This window comes from Lathamus discolor, chromosome 6 (assembly GCF_037157495.1).
Source record: "Lathamus discolor isolate bLatDis1 chromosome 6, bLatDis1.hap1, whole genome shotgun sequence".
NCBI classification, from domain to species: Eukaryota; Metazoa; Chordata; class Aves; order Psittaciformes; family Psittacidae; genus Lathamus; species Lathamus discolor.
This window is the reverse complement of record NC_088889.1, coordinates 59,044,298-59,068,213: the sequence shown is the minus strand read 5'-3', so window position 1 is coordinate 59,068,213 and position 23,916 is coordinate 59,044,298. Positions and strand designations below refer to the sequence as shown.

Genomic DNA, 23,916 nt, shown 5'->3' with positions numbered 1-23,916 from the left:
TCTTCAGTGATAACCTTCTAGGTCTGGAATTTGGGAAGCAGTGCCATAATAATTTGCTTTTATTTTGATTTTTGCGTTTTAAAACTGAAAGTGCCACTTCTAATTAAGGAATTATAGTGGACTTTTAGTTTTGTGATAGACATCTGAATAAAATCAGATGAATAAACTCTAATGTCTGGTGCTGGGTAATGATCCTGAATACTTTCTTAACATTTATATCAAGTGTTATGATTGTAGTATATGCTGAATCCAGTTCATTCCAATTTTTGTTGATTTATATGTTTAGACGCTCATAGATGGCATGTAGATTAGAGAGAAGGCATGCTGGAGTCATAGCCAGCAGCTGGGATTGGAATATGGTAGCTCTGTCTGTATATGTGAATGCACCTTTTTTTTTTTAGGTTTTTTGTTTGTTTGTTGGTTGAGGAGGGGGGAGTGTTTTTTTTGTTTGTTTGTAGATAGCATAGTTTTAATAGCAACAAACCTGGTATGCTGCTGTTCTTTACCATTTTGGAATATGTGTGTATGGATTAGATGTAAAAGTGAAGCAAGTCCTTGAATTTTCTAGTCCTTAATAATTTATATCACTCTTGTGGGATTTTTTTTTTTTCCCCAACATATGTAAACTAATAGCTCAGAATTTAATGCAAAGACAGCTCTAGTGTGAACCGTTGTTCTTTATATACAGGTGAATTTATTTCTAGAAGAATTTTAGGATAGTCTTTCCACACCTGAACTCCTGTTCAGTGATTTTTATTTTTTTTTTTCCTTTCTAACTTGGGATACAGTTTTCATTTAGTTTCTTTTGGGAAGTAAGAGTGGAAGCATTGGCCTTGATATTTTTTTTTTTTTTTTTTTTTTTTTTTCCCCCTAGACAAGGCTTTTTCCTTGTTTTGGGGTTTTGGTTTTTTTTTTTGTTTTGTTTATTTTTTTAAATCAGGTGTTGTCTCTGAGTGACTGCAGCTTGTCACTGATAGATAGGCACCTCTCCCAAATTAAATAGTTAAGGTTTAGTCATGTTTAATTATGTAAAGCAGATTTTGCCTAAATGTGCCAGAATGACAAAACTTACTCTGATACATCTGGTTCTGTTCCCCTTCAAATTCTTGTAGGGTTCAAAAATAAGAACAAAAGGTAACAGAGAACAGCAGTAGAGAACATTTGTCCCTGGTTGTACTTTTTATGTCCTTTATTCCAGAGAGATAAAAATCCTTTTGGGTACAGTTGATACAATTTTTCTACAGAATTGCAGTTATAAACAGAAGGATGGCTTCCTGAGCCCTTTAATAATATTTCTTTTATAATGCATTTTTCATTTAAAGTACTACAGAACTTGTGGTTCTGTATTTGAATGTAGCCCACATGAATACGATCACACCACTTACACTTGAAAACCTGAGAATAGGAAATGTTTTCCATGTACAGACTTTGTAGATGGAACATTCATGCTCCATGCGTGGAGAATGAGAGAACACGTGGATGTGTTAGCTGGAATGCATCTGGCACATCTGTTCCTTGGGGAGATGAAGTGTTCCATAGCTGTGAGTTGTTTTCAAAGTGGCAGAAAAAAATTGCTCTATATTTGTTCTTTATCCAAAATATTCTGGTTTTCCAAATTCTTTTGCAACTTGAGAACTGACTCCATTTTGTACTCTGCATATGTTGTATCCCTGTTACCACAGAGATGGAAATGTTAAGATTCTCCACCAATCGTTCTTTGCCAAAACAAAAATGACCAAGGTCTTTATACTGGAAGGTTGATTTCTTGAAAAGGCACTGAACATCTCTCAGGGTCTCAGTGCCTGTGGCTGTTTAAAAGTTGGTATCACCTAAAGTCAGACCATTTAGCACTGTCTTTAGTGCTAGATACGTTCTTGTCAGCAAACTCATCAGATGCTGCTATTCTAACAAGTCCATTTTGAAGATGCTACCTTTCTTTCAACGTGATAAATTAGACAGCCTATTTAGCATCAGGTCATTCAGTAAAGTTCAGGAAGAAAAAATTAACATATGCTTGAAGTGCTGTGTTTTCAAGATCTTACACCTTGGAGAGTATTGATTGTGCCAGGGAAATTAAATTAAGAAGCCAGAATTATGACAGTAGCAATTGTACTCCTCATGTGTGAGTTCTAGATTTGCTTCCATAAGACCCCCACTCTTTCTCTGTGGCTACAGTTTAGTCATTCAGCCAGTATGTATTGGTTAGAATATGCTATCACAGAGTAAAATAGTGTAAATTTATTCTAAACAGGTTCATCTTTACTTTTACAATGAAAATTCCTAACCTTTATGGAAGTAGAACCTCAGAACATTTTCCAGACAGTGATCTCTAGAACCATTATTTTCTTCTTGGGAAAGGTGTACTGCAGTGATAAAACTTGCTAAAATGAGTAGAGGGTGTCCTTCAGTGTGGAAATGGAACTGTGTTTTGTGGTCATGTGGTCATCATCTTTCTACAGCCTGGATGTCATTGCCTGTTAAGGAAACCTGATGAACCTCCTGGATCCTGTGTGGTGGGTGGACACTGGCCAGTGACTAAGCCTTCACACAGTTTTCTTACTCCTCTACAATGGGATAGGGGAGGGAATCGAAAAGCCAAAAGGGAAAAAAACTGTGGATTGAGATAAAGATGGTTTAGTAACTGAAGGTAGGAGGAAGAAATATGTTGGGGGGGAAGTGATGCAACTGTGACCAGTCTCCATGTCCCACGAACGGAACAACGTCCAGTCTGTTTCCAAGCAGCATCTACTTTGGTTGGAAAAACTCCCTCAGTTTTACTGCTGAGCATGACATTACATGGTATTGGAATCTCTGATTGATTTGGGCCAGCTGTCCCAGCCATGTCCCCTTCCAGTCTCTTGCCCACCGCTAGGCCTACTCTCTGTGGGAGGCAGAGTGAGAGAGAAGGCTTTGGTGTTGTATGATCACTTTGACCAACAGCTAAAACATTGGGTTATTATCAACACTGTTTTAGTCACATGTCTAAAATGCAGCACCATACGGGCTGCTATGAAGGAAATGAGCTTTGCAACTAGAGCTAGTACGTATCCCTGAACATCTCCAAATTCTGTCATTTCACTGCTCACAGGGTAAATCGTAGAATCATAGAATAGTTAGGGTTGGAAAGGGCCATAAGATCATCTAGTCCCAACCCCCTGCCATGGGCAGGGACACCTCCCACTAAACCATGTCGCCTAAGGCTCTGTCCAGCCCGGCCTTGAACACCACCAGGGATGGAGCATTTGGCATTTAAAGAAAAAATAAATTCCTGTGTTGTGAGACTTTTAAGGAGGGTGGAAACTCCAACAGAAACGGCCTGCAGAATGTGACTCTACTGCCACAGTTTTTAGTAACCACTGCCATAAAATAACTTTCTAGCAATAATAATTTCAGGGACGTGAACAGTTGCTAAAATTATCAGTGAGTAATAGAGATATTGGGGTAAGGGTTGGACTGGGTGATCTTAAAGGTCTTTTCCAACCTGATTGATTCTATGATTCTATGATTCACAGCTTCCTTGGGCAACCCATTCCAGTGCCTCACCACCCATACAGTAAAGAATTTTTTCCTTATATCCAATCTAAACTTCCCCTGTTTAAGTTTTAACCCATTACCCCTTGTCATGTCACTACAGTCCCTAATGAAGAGTCTCTCGCCAGCATCCTTGTAGGCCCTCTTCAGATACTGGAAGGCTGCTATGAGGTCTCCACGCAGCCTTCTCTTCTCCAGGCTGAACAGCCCCAACTTTCTCATCCTGTCTTCATACGGGAGGTGCTCCAGTCCCCTGATCATCCTCGTGGCCCTCCTCTGGACTTGTTCCAGCAGTTCCATGTCCTTTTTACGTTGAGGACACCAGAACTGCACACAATACTCCAGGTGAGGTCTCACAAGAGCAGAGTAGAGGGGCAGGACCACCTCCTGTGACCTGCTGGTCACGCTCCTTTTGATGCAGCCCAGGATATGGTTGGCTTTCTGGGCTGCGAGCGCACATAGAGAATACCGGCTTTTAAGGAAGTGAATCTTCTTGGCTAAGCCTTCCGGGTTCAAAAGCAAGCATTTGAAGCACAAGGCTGCTTTCAGCGAAGGCATTTGTTATTTTGCCTCAGAGCAGTTGGGCTTTGCCCCAGTGCAGTTGGACTGTCAGATTATTTCACACTGTTTTCCTGAAGTGAACAAGCTGTTCTTTGACTTCCTGTCCACTGAAACCAGACAGAATTCTTACTGCAAGTTGTCTTCAGGTTGTCTCTTTGTATTAAGAGACCTAGATGATATTAGTCTGTGGAGTTAGGTGTTGTGCAAAAGCTGAACAATGTACCAATCCAAGTTGCGGAACAGCAGGAGTTATTCTTAAATCTTTAGCGAGAAGGGGTCTACTTCCTATAAAAGATTGCAGTCCTTAAGTTTGGTTCTGTGATTACATACTTGGCTAACCACTATGGTAAATCAGTATGTCTTCCTTCTAAGACAGAAGACCTATTTACCTTACATGGCTCATTGCATCAGATGTTACCTCAGATGACTTGAAGTATCGGGAATCGTTGTGGTCTCCTGGAAGTCATTCCTTTGGTGAGTGGTCAACACTGCTCAGATTAGCTGTGATAGTCTTGTTTGGCACTTGTACTTCCCTGAATCCTCCAAGAAAGTGATATTAGATGTGTTCCATGGGAGCTGGGAAGATCTTTTCTGCTGTCATGTTATGCAAGAACTATGGGTTTGGTTAGAAAACGTTTTACTTCGATGCCCTAGGTCTCTAGAGTCTTGGAAATGATAGAGAGCTTAGGTATGATGGGCAATTTCGCTGCCTGTTACTGGGTTGACAGGTAACATGATGCAGAGTAATTTCTCTTTTGATAAGCAAATATATATTTTGGGGATAGGTACATGGAAGTTAATCTGTCAGTAGTTTATCCATGTGCAGCTTCAAATGCTGATATGCAAATTTGAGGTATCTTGCTCCTAAACCATGAGCAGCAGACATAATATTCTAATTACTAGCAAGAATTACTTGGAAGTGGGGAATCTATCCGTTTCCTTCATCCCACAACTGGAAGCTCTTCTGCTTTGTAGCCAAACTTCCCTGGATACACTCCTAATTATACCAAGGTGTCTGGCCATACTTACATTTTTCAGTTTCCATTGTCTTTGAGTCTTTCTAGCCCAAAGACAGGCAGGGAATGTTGCTCTTGTTTGCTTCTGGTTTGGTGGGGTTTTTTTGGTGGGGTTTGTTGTTTTTTTTTCCTCCCCTTAATATACATATATAGGTGAGAAGACTTTGATACTTGTACCTTCTGCAATTTTTGTCTTGTGTGAAAGGTAGAGAAAACTCAAGGCCCTGATTAGCCTTGATGTCTTTCACATATGTATATGGACCTTATTTATCAAGGCTGTTTGAATGCATTTTGCATTGTGTGTTAGAATGTTCTCCACTCTCAGGTGACAAGGTATTCAGCACTCTGTGAGCACCATGTCGCTCAGGTTTTGATTCTTGCTAAATAAACTTCCTGTAGTGATATTCTAGCTCTGTTGTTTCCTGTTATGGGTGAAATGCAGTAGTCTGTCTTTGGTCCCAGTAATCTTCCGTTTTCTGTCTCAGGTAACTGAATTGTGAGGCTTTCTGTAAGTTAGAATTCATATTAGGTTATTTAATGTATGCTGGGGCAGGGCTTCAGAAGCACATAAAAGGGTGTTCTTGGCTGATGTTTTCTTCAAAACTACTGTATAACCAAAGATGCTCTTGGAGAATCACCATCTAGTGCCTTTCATACCATTGAATTCTTCTCACTATTATATTAAGATGATGTTCTGTATGTGGGCTATATAAGAATATGTTGCGGTTAAAGCCCAGCCGGTAACCCAGAACCACGCAGCCACTCGCTCACTGCCCCCCTTTTCCCCCCCACCCCACCCCGCTCCTGGAGGGATGGGGAGGAGAATCAAAAGACTGTAACTCCCACGGGTTGAGATAAGAACAGTCCAGTAACTAAGGTATAACAAACCACTGCTGCTACCAGCAATGATAATAATGATAAGGGAAATAACAAGGGAAGAGAATACAACAGCTCACCACCCGCTGACCGATACCCAGCCCGAACTGAGCAATGATCTAGCCCTTCTGGACAACTGCCCCCAGTTTATATAGTGGGCATGATGTGCTGTGGTGTGGAATACCTCTTTGGCTAGTTTGGGTCAGGTGTCCTGTTTCTGCTTCTTCCCGGCTTCCCTACTTCCCTAGCAGAGCATGAGACTCAGAAGATCCTTGGTCAGAGTAAACATTACTGAGCAGTAACTAAAAACATCGGTGTTACCAGTGTTGTTCCCAGGCTGAAAGTCAAAAACACAGCACTGCACCAGAAGGAGAAAAATAACTACTACTGCTGAACCCAGGACAAAATACCACAAAACTAAAGAGATTTATGTATTAAAGTTTAAAGAATGTCTATTTTTAGGCTACAGCTGAGAACAGGTTATGGTAAGGATTGTTTTGTGTGGCAATAGTACTACTTCATAAAAATGCCTTTTATGAGTTTATCTGTGTGGAGGCACAGGAACTTAAATCCCTTAGTGGAGACATTTTACTCAGACATAAAGTAGCTGTATGGGTGTTTCATTTATAGCTTTGTCACTTACTTGTGGTTTTGAGCAATAAGTACTTCACCGAATACAAAATGGGGATGTCCCTGTTTTGACAGGTTGCCTGTCACCATGGTAACCAAAGATAGTGAACTCTTTTATTGGAAGTGTTGTGGTGTGATTGTGGAAAGTATTTTCTGAGTTGGAGCATTAAGTTTGTTTTTCTGACATCTGGCACAAGAAAAATGTTTTTTCAGTACAGCTGTCAGGCTGAAGAGAAAACAGTAGGCAAAATCTTTGAAATCTAATCAGTCTGTGTTTCAGTTTAATGGTCCAGGATAATGATGCATTCAGTAGGTGAAATAAGAAGTGAGAGATGAGCTATTTGCTTCCCCCTCTGTGAGTCATCCATGATAATATAGCCCGATGCTACACATGTTCTTACGTTGCATGATGTGGCCACTGCTATATGTACCCTGTTTTCTGCACTGAGAATCAGGGCTACATCTGCAGTTGGTGTAGGATAAGTGGTTTATATCATGCTAATGGAGCAGCTCAATCAGCACAGGAGTAGTCATTGTAAGATTCTGAAATAAAACTTTGTGGTGTTTGTTTTTTTTTTTTGGTTTTTTTTTTTTTCAGAAACTGTAATAGTAGACAGTATGGATGCTACTCTTTTATAAAGTGGTAGTTCCTGACACAGTTGCCAAAATTTTTCTCTTACAAAAAATGCAGTAACCAAAGTTGGATCTGTGTGTGCATGTTAACTAACAGGATCTCACCTGTTCAAGTCTGTAAGGTCAGGGTAATCTGGGGAAAAGCTGAGGGACATTAACTTGTAGTTCCTCCTTATTTATGAGTGTCTTAAACATTCCATATTAAATATGAACAGTGTATTTTTACTTTCTGCATTTAAACCAGCATGCTCTTGCATTTCTTCTCCTGCCTCCCATTAAGGAACTTGTGTGTGATGCATAAGATTATTCCTTCCAGTTTTCAGTTGAGATCTTTATGTGAAATGGAGTAGTGTAGTAAATTCTGTGTAGTGTGTTGACCAGAGAGAGGATGATTGTGATGGATGATGTGAGTTACACCTCTCTACCTGGTAGAAGAGTTAGAGGAGGCTCTTTGTTTATTTGTTACTATAGTAAGCTTACTTTATTTGCTCAGTTAAGTTTGGCAGTAGCATCAGACCAATAAAGATGTTAAAAAAACAGATCATGCAGGTCTACCTCGTTAGCAAACTGATCTTCCAGATCAGCTAATATAACTTAACACTGTACAAAGAGCCAGCATTTTAGGATGCATGAGTAATGTTTCAGGTAATTTACATAAGAATTAGAGATCTAGGTAATGACAAATGGCTTGGCTTTAGAACACTGATTTGTGTGTTTTGTTGACTTTTTTTAAAAGCAAAGCCCCTTTTCTTACTAGCTTTTTGTACATTACAGATAGCTGCAAAATATTATGTCATAATATTTAGAAAACATTCACAAAAATAACTTAAAATGCTGTGACTGTTTATCTCAGTATTTTTGCTTGGAGGTCAGATACATGAAGTTGTGTAAACCTGTTAACTGTGTGTTTCTTATCACACCTATGTTCTTTACGCAGGTCAGTTTACTTTAAAAGGTATGTGAAGATCTAGAGAAGGGTAGAATGTATTCAGTTTAAAAGGGGAAAAAAAGTGATTTGTAGTGAAGATTAATCTTTTACTTAATATAGAGTTCAAACATCTACTTCAAATAATGTGAACTTGATATAGCTAGAACTATGTTCTAATGCTGTATTTGCTGTTCATCATGGGATGGAAAATTGGTGCCGAATCTTCTTTCTGTCTCAAAAAATGTGATCTCTGCTCACTTATCATGGTCTGTATGTTGGTGAGCGGCCCTACATTGAACTAAAGATATCAGCCAGCTCTGGGAAGTGTTTTGCTTACTCTTTTGCAACATTGCATTCCCTGCTAATTAGATACATCCGACTCCTTGGTGCCTTTGAAACAAGTCAATGCTTGAGAAGATATGTTTGGTCTTGTACAGTGACGGTTTTCCTCATCAGGAAAATTTTCAGGTGATAATTTGCACTGGTAATCTAATTTTATCTTTTTCAAAGATAGACTGTGGTAGGGATAAGGTTCCTCATGCAATCTGAGTATTTGCTTGAAGACCTTCTGGTCTTAAATGATGTTACACAAACCACTGTAATTTTTGGAGAAAACAAAGAAAGTGTTCCTCTTAGTGGTTGGTTATGAATTTCTTTAACAGGGAAAGCATATAATTTTATATATGTTTAGAGACACCCATATGTGCATTGTTTCCACTTCTCATTTAGCAATACAGTAGGTGTGAAATCTTTGTCTTGCTCTTCTGAATCACTGTTTTTGAGAACTTGTTTCAGGGCTTTTTGACTGAATTTGAGCTCTGTGGCTCCATCCCTCAAATGAAACCAGTTGTTCAGACCATTAGGTACAAATGTGTGCTTGAAGGGAAGTCTCATTGTTTGCATTAGAAAGAAGTCTTTGTCCAAGAGTTTATACACCTTTTACAAAAGGAGACCCAACCCCAAACTTTGTGTATGATTATTCCACCCTGTATGTCCAGCTAGTACGAGCCTTATCCTGTCAAATAGGCTGTATCTAGTAACATTCTGGTAGAACATAAGTTAGTTTTAGAAGCATTTCTTGAACTCATGACATTGTTTCTGCAAAATAAACTTTCCCTACCTGGATCTTAGTATAATAGTAGGTGTTATGGTGGTTGGAGTTTAATAGTAACTTCATCTTATTAATGTATTTCAGGTTTTGTATTCTTACTTTTATTATGTTTTGTAGCTAAAAGCTGAAGGGAGTGGAGAGAAAGACTTAACATTCACAGTGTAAGCCTCATTTCCTTAGGAAACCAGCTGGGGAAAGGTGAAGATATCCTGTTAAAGCCAAAGAGCTAGCAGTTCAAAAGATGCTGCAAGAACTAAGTTCTGATAAGGTTTCTGGAAGTCATCAGCCAAACAGAAGAACTGTAAAAGTATTCAAAGTTAGAAAAAGCCGACAGTACAATAAAAATGTTGTTGGCCACCAGACTACTGTGGAACAGATGTTACAGATGAGATAAAAATTTATCAGTGCTCAGACCTTGTTAGGCTGAGATTCTAATGAGTAGGATCACACTCTCTTTAGGAATTCAAGCCTCAGTAACTTGTTGCTCACAGGGCTACTTGTTCCTTTCCTCATCCAGAAATTTCAAAGGAAAATTTCAAGGTGGAGCTTAGTTTTTAATTGTTGGGTATATCAGTTAAAGATAAAGGTGGTTGTTGGTGGAAGATAATTTACTGAAAATAGAAATCAGATTTAATAAATAGGGCAGTGTTATTTCTAAAGCAAAGCAATAGACATTCTTTGTTAGAACTGAGAAGCTGCCTAGATTTTCTTTCTTTCTGTGAGCAGTCTGAGGAACTCTGACGCTGATTCAGGTTACAAAGCTGAGTACAGTTTTGTCATCTTAATTTTTATACCTTCCTTGAAAATAAATAAATTTTTTTCCAGGACAGCTGGGAAGTCTTGTGATGACTTTGGTGTGTTCAAAAGAATGTTTATTTAACATAGAGTGTTTATTTTGAAGTCTGTTCTTCCCTTCCTATCCAGAAGCTGGCAAAAGTGATTTGTTTGCAAACAAGAAGGGGAATTGTCGGTGAGCAGGAAACTTTCTCCCTGCCAGCCTCCCAAGCTTTCTTCCAGTTTCTTGGATATTATGCAACTGTTGAATAGGGAGTAACTTGAAAATGATATAATATTCACTGTTGTTTTCTTTTGTCTCTTGCTGCCTTTTAAGACTTTTGCAAAGCCATTATCACTGTCCCCCCAGCAAAAATAACAGTATGTGTGCAGAAGTTCCAGTTTCTTCCAACTTCAGTTTGGAAGGAAGAGTTCTGAGATCCAGCAGTTACAGAGAGGCTGTATTCACTGTATCAGTAACTTATCCAGATAAAATTTTGGAGAATTGGAACCCTAGTGAAAGGTGGGAGATGATGGTACTGAAGGGTTCTTCAGTAGTAAATGACGCTTTTGTAGGTCCCAGTGCATAAATCTTTCTGAAGGACATTTCCTGTTATTGCAGAAGTTCCTCCAGGGGCTTTTCAAATCGTAGGATCAACTAGGTTGGAAAAGACCTTTAAGATCATCAAGTCCAACCTTAACCCCAGGACTGCCAAGTCCACCCCTAACCCATGTCACTAAGCGCCTCATCTGCATGTTTAACACTTCCAGCGATGGTGATTCCACCACTGTCCTGGGCAGCCTGTTCCAGTACCTGATCATCCTCTCTGTAAAGAAATTTTTCCTAATCTAAGCCTCCCCTGGTGTAGCTTGAGGCTGTTCCCTCTTGTCCTATTACTTGTTACTTGGGAGGAGAGACCGACCCCCACCCCATTACAACCTCATTTCAGGTAGTTATAGAGAGCAATAAGGTCACCCCTGAGCCTTCTCTTCTGTAGGCTAAACAGCCCCAGTTCCCTCAGCTGTTCCTTAAAAGACATCCTCCAGATACTTTACCAGCTTTGTTACAGTAGATGTAACAGCAGCAAAAAGAAATAACTTTTTGCAGAACTTGCAATTCAAAAATGTCAGTAGGTCATTACATTGATCAGTAAGGTTTTGGTCTTAATCACAGATTTCAAAATGAGACATGACTAACAGTTTTTCAGGTATAATACTGATGTGATGTTGTTTGGTATGTGACTCTTCAGAGGGACTAGAAGCTGATGGATTCCTGGCTGATCAAATCACTGTGTGCACCATCGGTTAGTGCTGTTGTGCCTGATACTGAGCAATATTAGAGGGACATCATTGCAGTAGATAAATAATTCAACTAACCTATGGTGGTGATGAATCCCTATTTATTCCCTCTTTTTCCTCTTCATTCTGCCCTTGCTTCCCTTTTCTCTGATTTCCTCCCTCTTCTGTTTTTTTTATGGTATTTATCCATTTTCATTTTGCTTTGCATTGATAGAAGTTCAGTGGATGAAGATCATCCTTAAATTTGACTTTTTCCTGACTTTTCAAACCTATTTTGGAGGTATTCTGAGTAGCAGTTGCTAGCCTTCTCTCAGCAGAAACATGTTTCTTGTACATCCTCTGGGGGCATAGAGCACTTCCCCTATGCTTCCTTCATTTCTGTGTAGGATGGGTTAATGGCTCTGCAAAATAGAAAAGTATCAGAATCAAATAAATATTGGAGCATTCAGGAATTTGGACCATCCAAGTATTTCAGGTAGTCCTCACTAGCAGTGCTTGTGTATTTGGGGTAAGGTTGAAATACTGTGTTGTTTTCCAAGTTCAACAATTTTTTTCCTGTTTACAAAGAAAAGGGCTTGGGGATCCTCTTATCCTATTATTTGTTGTATCCTTGATGATATGGCAAGCCTCTGGAACGCCTGTTGTTCAAATTCCCAAGATTGTAGCATGCATTTCTTTGACTTGATTAAGATGAACTGACTCTGAATTTTGCCAGTTGTACGGTTAGTGTCTGTGGTCATTGTGGGAAGCCTGTCTTCACTCTGTCTTCCTAAAAGTACCAGCATTTTGTTTAACCTTTTGTGGCTGTTGAGCTGCAAAGAAGTCTTTCTTCTCTGGAATACATCAGTTAAAAGCTTTTTACATAAATGTCCGTGTTCAAGCTACTTTAGATGTTAGGAAGCATGTAGCCTGTGTTTGCTATAATGGGGTTGAGCAGAATTTTTCAGAACTTCATGCCATGTGTTTTATGCCTATCAAAGAAATATTTGTCTTTCAAGGTATTCAATGTTATTTCTCCTTTGGTCTCTTGTTCAGTTCTAGCTCTTGACTTCTGTATAGGGACTGAGTCAAAATGGGAATATCTTTTGTGGTATTTTCTGTCTTCTGGCATCAGGATTTCTGTAATGATGCTTTTAAAGGTAGGGGAGACCTCAGGTATACTTCTGTCCCATTTTACAGAGGCCTAAGATGGAATGGGAATTGTCTTCTCGCTTCCATTAAGAGCTTTTCCAAAATCCTAATCAGTGACAAGAATGCAAGAATCACAGAATCCTAGAGTTGTTTGTGTTGGAAGGGACCTTAAAGATAACCTGGTTCCAACCCGCAGTGCCATGGGCAGGGACACCATCCAACCTGGCCTTGAACGCTGCCAGGGATGGGGCAGCCACAGCTTCTCTGTGCAGCCTCTGCCTATGCCTCACTACTCCTATAGTGAAGAATTTTTTCCTAATGTCTAATCTAAATTGCCCTCTTTCAGTTCAAAGCCATTTCCCCCTTGTCCTGTCACTTCATGGCCTTGTAAAATGCCCCTCTCCAGATTTCTTGTTGGCCCCCTTAGGCACTGGAAGCTGCTCTAAGGTCTCCCTGGAGCCTTTTTCAGGCTGACCAGTCCTTGGTAGTTTAAAACTTTTGCTGTTTCAGGTTGCTTGAGAACTTTGATATGGAAAGGACTTCACAGCAGGTTTTAGTGAAGTCTTTAGCACAAGGTACTGTTTTGAAAGGATAAAGCGGTACTGTACTCTGCCACCTGTGTCTCTGTATCTTTCACACTGACAGTCTGTTTCTAACTTTGAATAGGTAGAGTTTTACTTCTGAATACTTGAAATTATTTACTCATTAACTTTACATGCAGGTTCTATAATGGTAGATTTAAAGTATTTTAAGTGGCATAATTACTGATGTTTTGGTCTGTGATCTGTAGTGTTTCTTCTGTGCAGACCTGAAGATTGTTGATCTGCTACAAAAGATACAAAGTGCTTATATTCAAGGCTTTGTATATATGATTAACAATACTTACAGCTCAAATGTATTTTTATCAGGGGTTTGTAAATGAAAAGGGAGTTTATCACCGTTCTCATTAATTTGGAATGTAAGTTGCATTAACAGCTTGCTTCTGGAATTTCAAGGGCAAGCAAGAGATGGCATGTGACCTTTCAAGGGGAAGGATTTATGTAAGAAGGGAGTTTAGGGGACTAGGGTTCAGGAAACAGCAAATTATGCCAAAATTTTAATGTGTTGCATGTTTGTATTGTTTAAAGAAAAAGATGGGAAAAGGGGAAGGAGAAAGAGGGAAGATCACATGAGGCTAGCTGGGGAGAAAAGTTGCTTTTTCCTTTGTAGCTTACAATACAGATTGCTCATTGAGCATTCTTTAAGGCTGAAATTTCAGTTTTGGTCTTGGGCAAATTCAGTATGTGTATGGATTGTACTGGGACAGGGATGTAATGTCTAGAAGTTTGAAGCCTGATTTACTGTGAGGTCAGCTTAGATTCTTACTGGATTAAAGAGTTAATCCATCTTAAAGGTAAAGATACTATTGGATGATAACAATTATTGCCTGGCACCCTTCATGAAAATGAAATTGCAGTTCGTTGCTGCAAGTGTAAAGTTACAGCTTTCAAAATATTTCAGTATATTGCTGTAATGTATTAATGATATGGGTAATTCACCCTTAATAAAGGGAGCGGAATGAAGAGCAAAACCTCTGAAATCTTTGTAGAACTATGATCTGTAAAATGTACTGGCAGGCACTAACTGCGGAGGTTACTGTTGGTGTTCACTGGCTATTTGGGGGGTGTGTGTGTGTTTTAAAAGTGGTTTCACATTTTGTTAATTTGATTTAGTTAATAGCAATTTCACTTGACTGCTGAAGAAATGTCCTTCTAGTGTTAAGAATTAATAAAAGGGGCTTGAAAGATGACTTTGGAAAAGATAGATGCAGAGTGGATGGAAAGTGGTTGGGATCTAAAACTTACTAATGAAAAATCTAATTACCTAATTTTTTGTATCAGAAAAAATAGGCGAAGGCTGTTACTTGTCCAGTGGAAGCAGTAGAGATCAGAATGGGATAGAAGTTACTGAGATACCTTTGGTTAACCAAGTGAGCTGTACAGTATAATGGAATAGGAAATGGCAGTCTGTCACAATGTCAAGTGTATTCACTTTTGAAACCCACCTAATGTATTGATTCTCAGTCCATGTAAACTCAGAGTAACTGTACCCCTAATACAAAGTAGAGGAGACCAGTGGATACATTAAATGAATACTGAAGCAATAGGCTTTACTGGAAGGGCAGAATTGTATATGTAAGTGTTCTCTCTCCTCCCCACCTTCCTGGTTTAGATTTTCTAATTTGATCTTTAATGGAGGTCTTGAAATTTTGTTCAGTAATTATGGTAGGCTCCTTTACATATAATAAAATTTTGTATTATTGATTAAACATGCTTTCAAATACTTGGTCAGAAGAATTTAAAAACCCCAACAACCTCTGTGCTTGAAAAATCATTAAAAAATAAAGATATGAATGCAACCTGATTTAACAATGTGAACATATGGTATGTGGCCTTGGTATTTTTGGAAAGTTGTCAGTAGTTATCAGTAGCTTATATTGAAAGAAATGATAGCTGTTGAAATCACATGATCTGATCTTTATTTCTTTCTGCTTGTTTTGCTAAACCAGTTGCTAATGTGAAATCACTTAAGTGCTGAGTTGTAGCCACCTCTTGAATGATCTGTTTTCTTCAGACATAACTGCTCTGCTGAAAGATGAATGGCTTTTATGTAGTCAGTTGAAGGCAGATAGTATCGATACCCCCTTACCCCAAGCCATAGGATTTAGGGACTTACTACAGTTCTGCTGTTATTTAACTAGTTGGATTGAAAAACACCAACAGAGAGTCAACAGTACTTACACAATAAAGTACTGGAAAACAGTGATGAGCATACTGTACTGAATTGGGTTTATCATTAAATGGGAGCGCAGCTACTAAGTCTTAAGTCTTTACTTTGCAGTTGGAAACATATAAAACTGAGATTTTGAAGAACTGCACTGATTTAAAAAGAGTGCAGATGCATTAAAAAAACCAAACAAACCAAACAACAGGGGACAAAATCTTTCCTCTCCCCTGCCTGAAAGCAAACCAAATTCTGGACGGAAGAAACTGTTTCCCATCTATCCCATGTAGTTTATACAATTTAAGAAGCCATGTGAAATAGTTAGATTTTAGGCATTATAAGTAGATTTGTAAATCTCTATCACAGGATTTCTGTGTGGAAGGATTAATGGTGCTTGTTTTGGGGTTTTTTAATTTTTTTTATTTGCATTTTTTTTATTCATATCTGTTGAATGTGAATACTTATTTTTCTCTTTTTTTTTGTTTTTCCTGATGCTCATATCTTTGATACAGAACTATCAACTTTTTATTTGTTCTTTAGAATGTTGCATTTCAATGGTGTATTCTTCACACATCCTTCCGTAAACTATTTTTTCCAACTTCGATCTTTCTGAAGATTCATTTTAATTGGTCTGGGCCTTAACTTTGTTTAATATCTGGAATGTTCTTGAAGGTCCTGTGCAGAAGGTTCCCTTTGTAATTTTTTTGAAAACTTGGATACCAAATCAGTGGCACTTGAACTAGGGGTAGATGGAATGTGTTTCTTTTTTCCAGAGTGTTTTCCCAACAGTGGCCTCTAAGATGGAAAAATCAGGAATAGCTGTACTGGCCGTAAATTGCCAAGTTTTGGAGCAGGGTGCAAGTTGTTTGAGAGGAGGTTGGGAACTACCTTGTGCCAGTCACAGCTGCTTAAAGCAAGCTCTGAAACAGGTGTTTCAAAAACAGAAGTGAAGCAACCTGAACCAGTTTGTGCATATTGTTTGTAGTTTTTGTATGTCTTATCTCAATAAATTGCTACAGTTCAAAGTACATTATTAGATTCAAATTTAAATGAGGTGGTGTTCAATAATTTCAAAAGTATGACCTCAATTAGACCATGATGAAGCGGCCAGTTAACAGACAATTTTGAAAGCATCCTCTACCTGCTTTCAATACTCTGGATAAAATAATTTGAAGCATGTAGGAATGTTGTACCAAAACTCTGTGTTTGGTAGTAGAGACGAGTAAACAATTTGAAAGTAGAAGGTTTTAAGGGTCCATGCTAAAAATCTAGTTGAAGGATTCACCACGGCATTGACTTGAAGAGGAGAATAACGCACTCACAGAAAACAGCAAAATCATAGAATCATAGGTTAGGGTTGGAAAGGACCTTAAGATCATCTAGTTCCAACCCCCCTGCCATGGGCAGGGACACCTCACACTAAATCATGTCACCCAGGGCTCTGTCCAACCTGGCCTTGAACTGATTTTTTCTAAATAGTGTTGGAACACTTCATACATAATGATTTCAGGGTATTGCCTCAGCATGTGAAACTTACATTTAACTATTAGATATTTTGGAATGATTTCTCTTTGATCCTAGAAATGCCCTGAAGTGCAAGTTCAGGTAGTGTTAAGAAGTTCAGTCTCGCTTTCGGAAAATATTCAGGGATATTTTTTTTTTTCTCCAGGTAAATTCCTACTGAGGTTTATAATCCTTCTTCAAAGCAAAATGGAATTACGTGCAGTAAGGTCTTCTTACGCTGGCGGCCAGCATGAGTGTCCTTCTAAGGGAAGGAGTCTAAAAAGACTTGTAACATTTTGACATAAAGGAGTGAATATTAAAATTGCATTACAGAAATTGTACATCTCTTAAGACTGAATTAAAAGAAGTTCCAATATTGTAACCTAGAGAGTGTCTTTCTAGCAGTATAATAAAAATAGAACTAGAAGGATTAGTAGCTTTAAAATGTAATAAAGGAGAAGAAATTTTGAGCTGCTTTTATAGATGTAGTTGGTAGTGTCAGAGGTCTCAGTCTTTTGAGAACTGGGGTGGATTCAGTGTGAAAAAACCTGTCACCTGTTTTCCCATAGAGAAAACTTGGGGGACTTAGATATAGCAGGGACTGACCACTTTTTGCTGCTGTAATTCTTTGATACTTCCTTTCCGGGAAGTCTTGGTGTCTTTATTCACTATGGTCCATCTGCCCTTTCTTGCTGTTTGCCTCTCAGCCACAAGTTCTACTCTGCATGGAGGGCATTTGTGTGCACTGCTGTTGGATGCATTTGTTGGCTGTCTCTTCCTTGCTTTGCCTGCCAGCTTTAGAACAACTAGAGGGAGAAGAGATTTGATTTAAGCAATTTATGAAAAGCAGATAACATGGTAATTTGAGATTTTAACTCAACAAGGGAAGAAGTTCTGATACTGAGTCAGTGAAGGAGGAGTCCTGTCGGAATGAAAGAGGGGTAGAGGCTATCAAGTAGGTGACTACTTAAAGGAATGGGAGGAAAGACAAGTTCTCTGAGTGGGTTACCAAACATAAAGGGTAAGAGGAGAGCATAGAAGGCTAAAGGCTGTTTAAGGCATGCTAGCAACAGAATACGTGTACATTTCTACCATATCTAGTTGAAAATGTAGCTGTTGTGCTTTTTTACATGGAAGAAGGAAACAGGGACTGGATGTCTACAGAAGAAAAGAGGAACACAGAAGTGTGTTTACCTGCCTTAGGAGGGGAGGGTGTGTGACTGCTCTTCTGAGAGCTGTTTAGGGAGGGATTAGTAAAGCCTCTCTGTTAATGCCTCCTATTTTTAGAAGGATGTCATGATGAAATGGTAGGGGCAGAGGAGTAATAATTCAGTAGAAGATGCTGTGTAAGTGTAAGAAAGAGTACTTGAAGCAACACTTGATCTTGAACAAGTGAAATTAATGATTGATGACCCTATTCAGTTCTTAGAGCCTTAATAGATATGGAGCTCTCTTTCCTTAACAGGAAGTGCAACTTGTAACCGTATCTGTATTTGTTCCTTGGTTTCTGCGGCATCCTAACTTTGCTTTCTCAGTACCTCTGCAGCTTCTTTTTAAATACAGTATCTCCTTTGCCTTTTAGCTTGCTGGTTGTATCTCTTAGTGCTACACATCTCCTAGCTAACCCAGTCTAATTGCAGTTCTTCAGCATGCTGCTTTGGGGAATCACAATCAGTGTGTGCTGTCGTGAGGGTAAGATTGTGGTTTGGAGTTCACTGTGTGTAGTTTATATGCCCATTGGACCAAGAACATCTATTCCTAAATTGTTTTCAGGAGAAAAATCATAGAATGTTATGTGTAAAAATACATAAAGTCGAGAAAATATCGAATTGTCAGATTAATTCTACCTAAATGCCTTGTAAAATTTATTATGCGTTTTAACATAGTGGCAAACTCCAACTGAAAAATAGCAGGAAGCTTAGAGAAGGATATTTTTTTCTACCACAACATTGATTTATAAATTGCTTTATGCTAGCAGACTTGAGTTGTGTCAGACTGAAAATTGGTTTTTATGCTAAAGCATAAAATATTTTTTATGCTAAAATATTTTTTATGCTAAAGCATAAAATAGTGTATTTGTTGCTGCTGCTTGGGTGTCTGTAGAGGAAGCAACACATAGGGACTGCTATTGCAGAATTTTTTCATTTTTGAATCAAAATAATTTTTAAAATTGTTGCAAATTTCAACTTGGCCTTTTAGGAAGCTTTATGTGTAGTTTAATAGAAAAATTATTTCTTCAGTATGTTTTTATTTTAAATCAGATTTGCACCCATGCTTGCAGTGATACATACTTGCTTCCTTTATCTCCCCTGTTTTTCCTGTGATCTCCTTGCTGGCTAAGGGAATGCAAATACAGTGGGTTTCTAGAGCTGTGAGTATTCTGCTTGCTTGGTTTGAATGTACCTTCTGGTTGCCTGGGAGGGTGCTGCCTTACAGTAACTCTTCAGCTCTCCTACTTTTGCTTTCTCTTTTTAGTAGGGGTAGGAACTTGGGCATCTTGTCTCTGTTCAGTGATTGACTCGTAAACATGTGTGTTTTGTTCGCTCATTTCATGTTTGTGTTCCTGTACCATTCAGAATGACAGGATGCTACAGTTGAGTATTTGTGGCTTCCTATCTATAGCATAGAATCATAGAATAGTTAGGGTTGGAAAGGACCTCAAGATCATCTAGTTCCAACCCCCCTGCCATGGGCAGGGACAACTCACACTAAACCATCCCACCCAACGCTTCATCCAACCTGGCCTTGAACACTGCCAGGGATGGAACACTCGCAACCTCCTTGGGCAACCCATTCCAGTGCCTCAGCACCCTAACAGGAAAGAATTTCCTCCTTATATCCAATCTAAACTTCCCCTGTTTCAGTTTTAACCCGTTAACCCTTGTCCTGTCACTACAGTCCCTGACAAAGTGTCCCTCCCCAGCATCCCTATAGGCCCCCTTCAGGTACTGGAAGGCTGCTATGAGGTCCCCACACAGCCTTCTCTTCTCCAGGCTGAACAGCCCCAACTTCCTTAGCCTGTCTTCATACGGGAGGTGCTCCAGTCCCCTGATCATCCTCGTGGCCCTCCTCTGGACTTGTTCCAACAGTTCCATGTCCTTTTTATGTTGAGGACACTAGAACTGCACACAGTACTCCAAGTGAGGTCTCACGAGAGCAGAGTAGAGGGGCAGGATCACCTCTTTCGACCTGCTGGTCACGCTCCTTTTGATGCAGCCCAGGATACGGTTGGCTTTCTGGGCTGCGAGTGCACACTGAAGCCGGCTCATGTTCATTTTCTCATCGACCAGCACCCCCAAGTCCTTCTCCACAGGACTGCTCTGAATCTCATCTTTGCCCAATCTGTAGCTGTGACTGGGATTGCTCTGACCCAGGTCTAGGACCTTGCACTTCTCATAGTTGAACTTCATAAAGCTGGCATCAGCCCACCTTACAAGCATGTCAGGGTCCCTCTGAATGGCATCCCTTCCTTCCAGCATATCAACCGGACCACACAGCTTGGTGTCATCGGCAAACTTGCTGAGGGCGCACTCAATCCCACTGTCCATGTCAGCGACGAAGATGTTAACCAAGACCGGTCCCAACACCGATCCCTGAGGGACACCACTCGTTAGCGGTTTCCAGCCGGACACTGAGCCATTGATCACAACTCTTTGTGTGCGGCCATCCAGCCAGTTCTTTATCCACTGAGTGGTCCATCCATCAAATCGATGTGTCTCCAATTTAGAGACAAGGGTGTCATGCGGGACAGTGTCGGATGCTTTGCACAAGTCCAGGTAGATGACATCAACTGCTCTATGCCTGTCCATCAGTTCCAGGGCCCCCTCATAGAAGGCCACCAAATTGGTCAGGCAGGTTTTCCCCTTAGTGAAGCCATGCTGGCTGTCACCAAGCACCTTGTTGTTTTTCATGTGCCTTAGCATGCCTTCCAGGAGAATGTGCTCCAAGATTTTGCCAGGCACAGAGGTGAGACTGACTGCTCTGTAATTCCCCGGGTCTTCCATTTTCCCCTTCTTGAAAATGGGGCTTATATTTCCCTTTTTCCAGTCATCAGGAACTTCACCTGACTGCCATGATTTTTCAAATATGATGGCCAGTGGCTTAGCAAATTCATTCGCCAGCTCCTTCAGGACCCGCGGATGGATTCCATCAGGTCCCACAGACTTGTGCGCGTTCAGATTTTTAAGGTGGCCTTGAACCAGATCCTCTCCTACAGTGAGCCCAAAGTCTTCATTCTCACAGTCCCTGCGTCTGCCTTCTAAGACCTGGGTGGTGCAGTCAGAGCCTTTGCCAGTGAAGACGGAGGCAAAGAACTCATTCAGAACCTCAGCCTTCTCCAAATCCTGTGTAGCCATTTCTCCCGAGAGCTTCCTCAGGGGGCCTCTTTTGTCCCTAGTCTGTTTTTTGTTTGCCACGTACTTGTAGAATGCCTTCCTGTTATCCTTAACATCCCTGGCTAGGTTTAATTCTAACTGGGCCTTAGTTTTCCTAACCTGGTCCCTAGCTTCCCAGACAACATCCCTGTACTCTACCCAGGCCGCCTGTCCTTGCTTCCATTTTTTATAAGCCTCTTTTTTCCTTTGAATTTTCCTCAGCAGCTCCTTATCCATCCAAGGAGGTCTCCTGGCCCTTCTGCCTCACTTCCTTCTAGTTGGGATGCAGCACTCCTGAGCTTGTAGCAGGTGATCAACCAAGAGTCTTGGGCCCCCCTGTCCTCTAGAGCTATATCCCATGGAACCTTACTAAGCAGGCTCCTGAAGAAGCCAAAGTCTGCTCTCCTGAAGTCCAGGGCAGTGAGCTTGCTGCACGCTCTTCTCATTGTCCTGGGAATCTCAAATTCGACCATCTCGTGATCGCTGCAACCAAGGCTGCCCTGGAGTACCACATTCTCAACAAGCCCTTCCCTGTTGGTGAGCACAAGGTCAAGCATGGCACCTCTCCTTGTCGGCTCCTCTGTTACTTGCAGAAGGAAGTTGTCTTCCACACAATCGAGGAACCTCCTGGATTGCTTGTGCTGTGCAGTGCCATCGTTCCAACAGATGTCAGGGTGGTTGAAATCCCCCATGAGAACAAGGGCCTGCGAGCGTGAGGCTGTTCCTATCTGTCTGTAGAGTGCTTCATCCACAGGTTCTTCTTGGTCAGGCAGTCTGTAACAGACCCCCATAGTAATGTCCCCCATAGCTGTTCTCCCTTTAACCCTGACCCACAAACTCTCTGTAAACTGCTCACCTGCCCCCAGACAGAGTTCCATACTCTCCAGCCTATCCCTAACAGAAAGGGCAACTCCCCCTCCCCGCCTGCCAGGCCTGTCTTTTCTAAAGAGCCTGTAACCTTCCATTCCAACACTCCAGTCATAGGAGCCATCCCACCATGTTTCTGTGATGCCTATTATATCATACCCCCGTAGATGTGTACACATCTCTAATTCCTCTTGTCTGCTCCCCATGCCATGGGAGTTTGTATAGAGGCATCTGAGCGAGCTCCAATTGAAGCTGGCTCGTTGGCTGGAGCAGCCAGAATGTATGTACATTGTTCCGAGCATTCATTATAGGTGCTGGCAACTGACTGGGTGTGTTGGGACGGAATGATGCCCCCCTCCCCCAACACATCTAGTTTAAAGCCTCCTTGACAAGCCTGGCAAGCCTCCTACCAAAACTGTTCTTCCCCTTCTTTACCAGAGCAGCTCCACCAGCCCCCAGTAGATCTGGCCTACTAACTTCAGTCCCGTGTTCAAGACACCCAAACCCCTGACTGTGACACCACCCTTTTAACCATTTATTGACCTGGCCAATCCTCCTAGCTTTTTTTAGGTCCTCCCCTGTGTCCTGGAGAATTGACGAAAAGACTATCTGAGCTCCAGAGCCCCTAACCACCTCTCCCAGGGCTCTGTAGTCTTTCCTTATGGTCCCCAGTCTACTGCTATCTATATCCCTAGCACCCACATGGATCACCAGGAGCGGGTAATAGTCTGTGGAACTTAATAGAGCAGGCAGCCTCTCTGTAACATCCCTGATCTGTGCCCCTGGTGGGCAGCACACCTTCGAGACGGGGTCAGGCCGACAGACGAGTGCTTCCGTCCCTTTCAAAGTAGAGTCCCCTATTACTACAACCCGCCGCTTTTTCTTTGTAGCGCCAGTAGAGATCTTTACCTGTGCATAATCCGGCTGTTTGTGGTGCAAGTGCGTTTCCTCGTTAGTCTCCTGCAGGACAGCAAAGCAGTTCTGTGTGGGCACAACAGATTTAGGAGGAAGCCCCTTGCCTTTAATTGTCCTTTTCTTCCTTCTTTTGTTATTTGTCACTAATTCCCAACTTCCCGGGTTCCTCTCTGCTACCCTGACATCTTGAAGCCCACTAATAGCATTCCGCAGCTCAGCCACCTGCTGCAGGAGGACCTCCGCCAGGGAGCACCGAGCGCAGCCCTGCCCGTCGTGCTCCTTTCCCTCACCAGACCGGTGCAGGCACCCTCTACACTCCGACCTCTGCTCTGCAGCCTCCCCTCTCATCGGCTCTGTCGGGGTGCCTACTCTGGGCACCGCCGGGGCAGCCAGCGCAGAGCCCCCAGAGCGGGCCCTGGCCATATGATGGGTGCTCACCTGCCCGCTCACCTGCCTGCGCGAACTGCCTCGACCCGCTCTGTTTGCCCATTCTGTTCGCCTCGCTCCTGGTTGCTCGCGCTCCCTGAGGCTGCCGGCTCCTGGGCAGATCCTGTCAAGGACTTGAAGCTCCCTCGGTAGCTCTGGCCGCTCTGAGTTGAGGCTCCTGGAGGCTGATCTCTCCCCAGCTCTGGTGTTAAAGGCGTCCTCTCTCGAGCTGCTCACCTCAGCAATTGACTGGCAACGGTTGGTGATGCCCGGTTTGAATCTCCCGCCGCTGTAGCTTTAAGAAAAAGGAGAGAGTATAGAAAAAATAAAATGTCAGTTGTGTAGTTTTTTCTCTCTGTCTTTCTGTGTAGAAAATCTGTGCTGACTTGTCCAAGGAACGAGCTAGAAATACTGGCAGGGAGCTAGGTGTCCTGGATCAATCATATGGATTTTTAATCTATAGACTTCTTTGAAGACCACTTGTTGACAAATGCTAGATTTCTGTTTTAATATCACATTATCCATTATATTAGTTTTTAATTTTTCTACTGTTTGTGGAAGGAGACTAGAATTACCAGT

General features: G+C 41.2%; 1 protein-coding gene across 5 annotated transcripts in view; it reads left to right on the top strand.

Moving 5' to 3' along the window:
• Positions 1-23,916, top strand: part of SBF2 (SET binding factor 2) — a 272,165-nt gene that overhangs the window by 31,910 nt on the left and 216,339 nt on the right. The gene's annotated exons all lie outside the window — the stretch shown is intronic.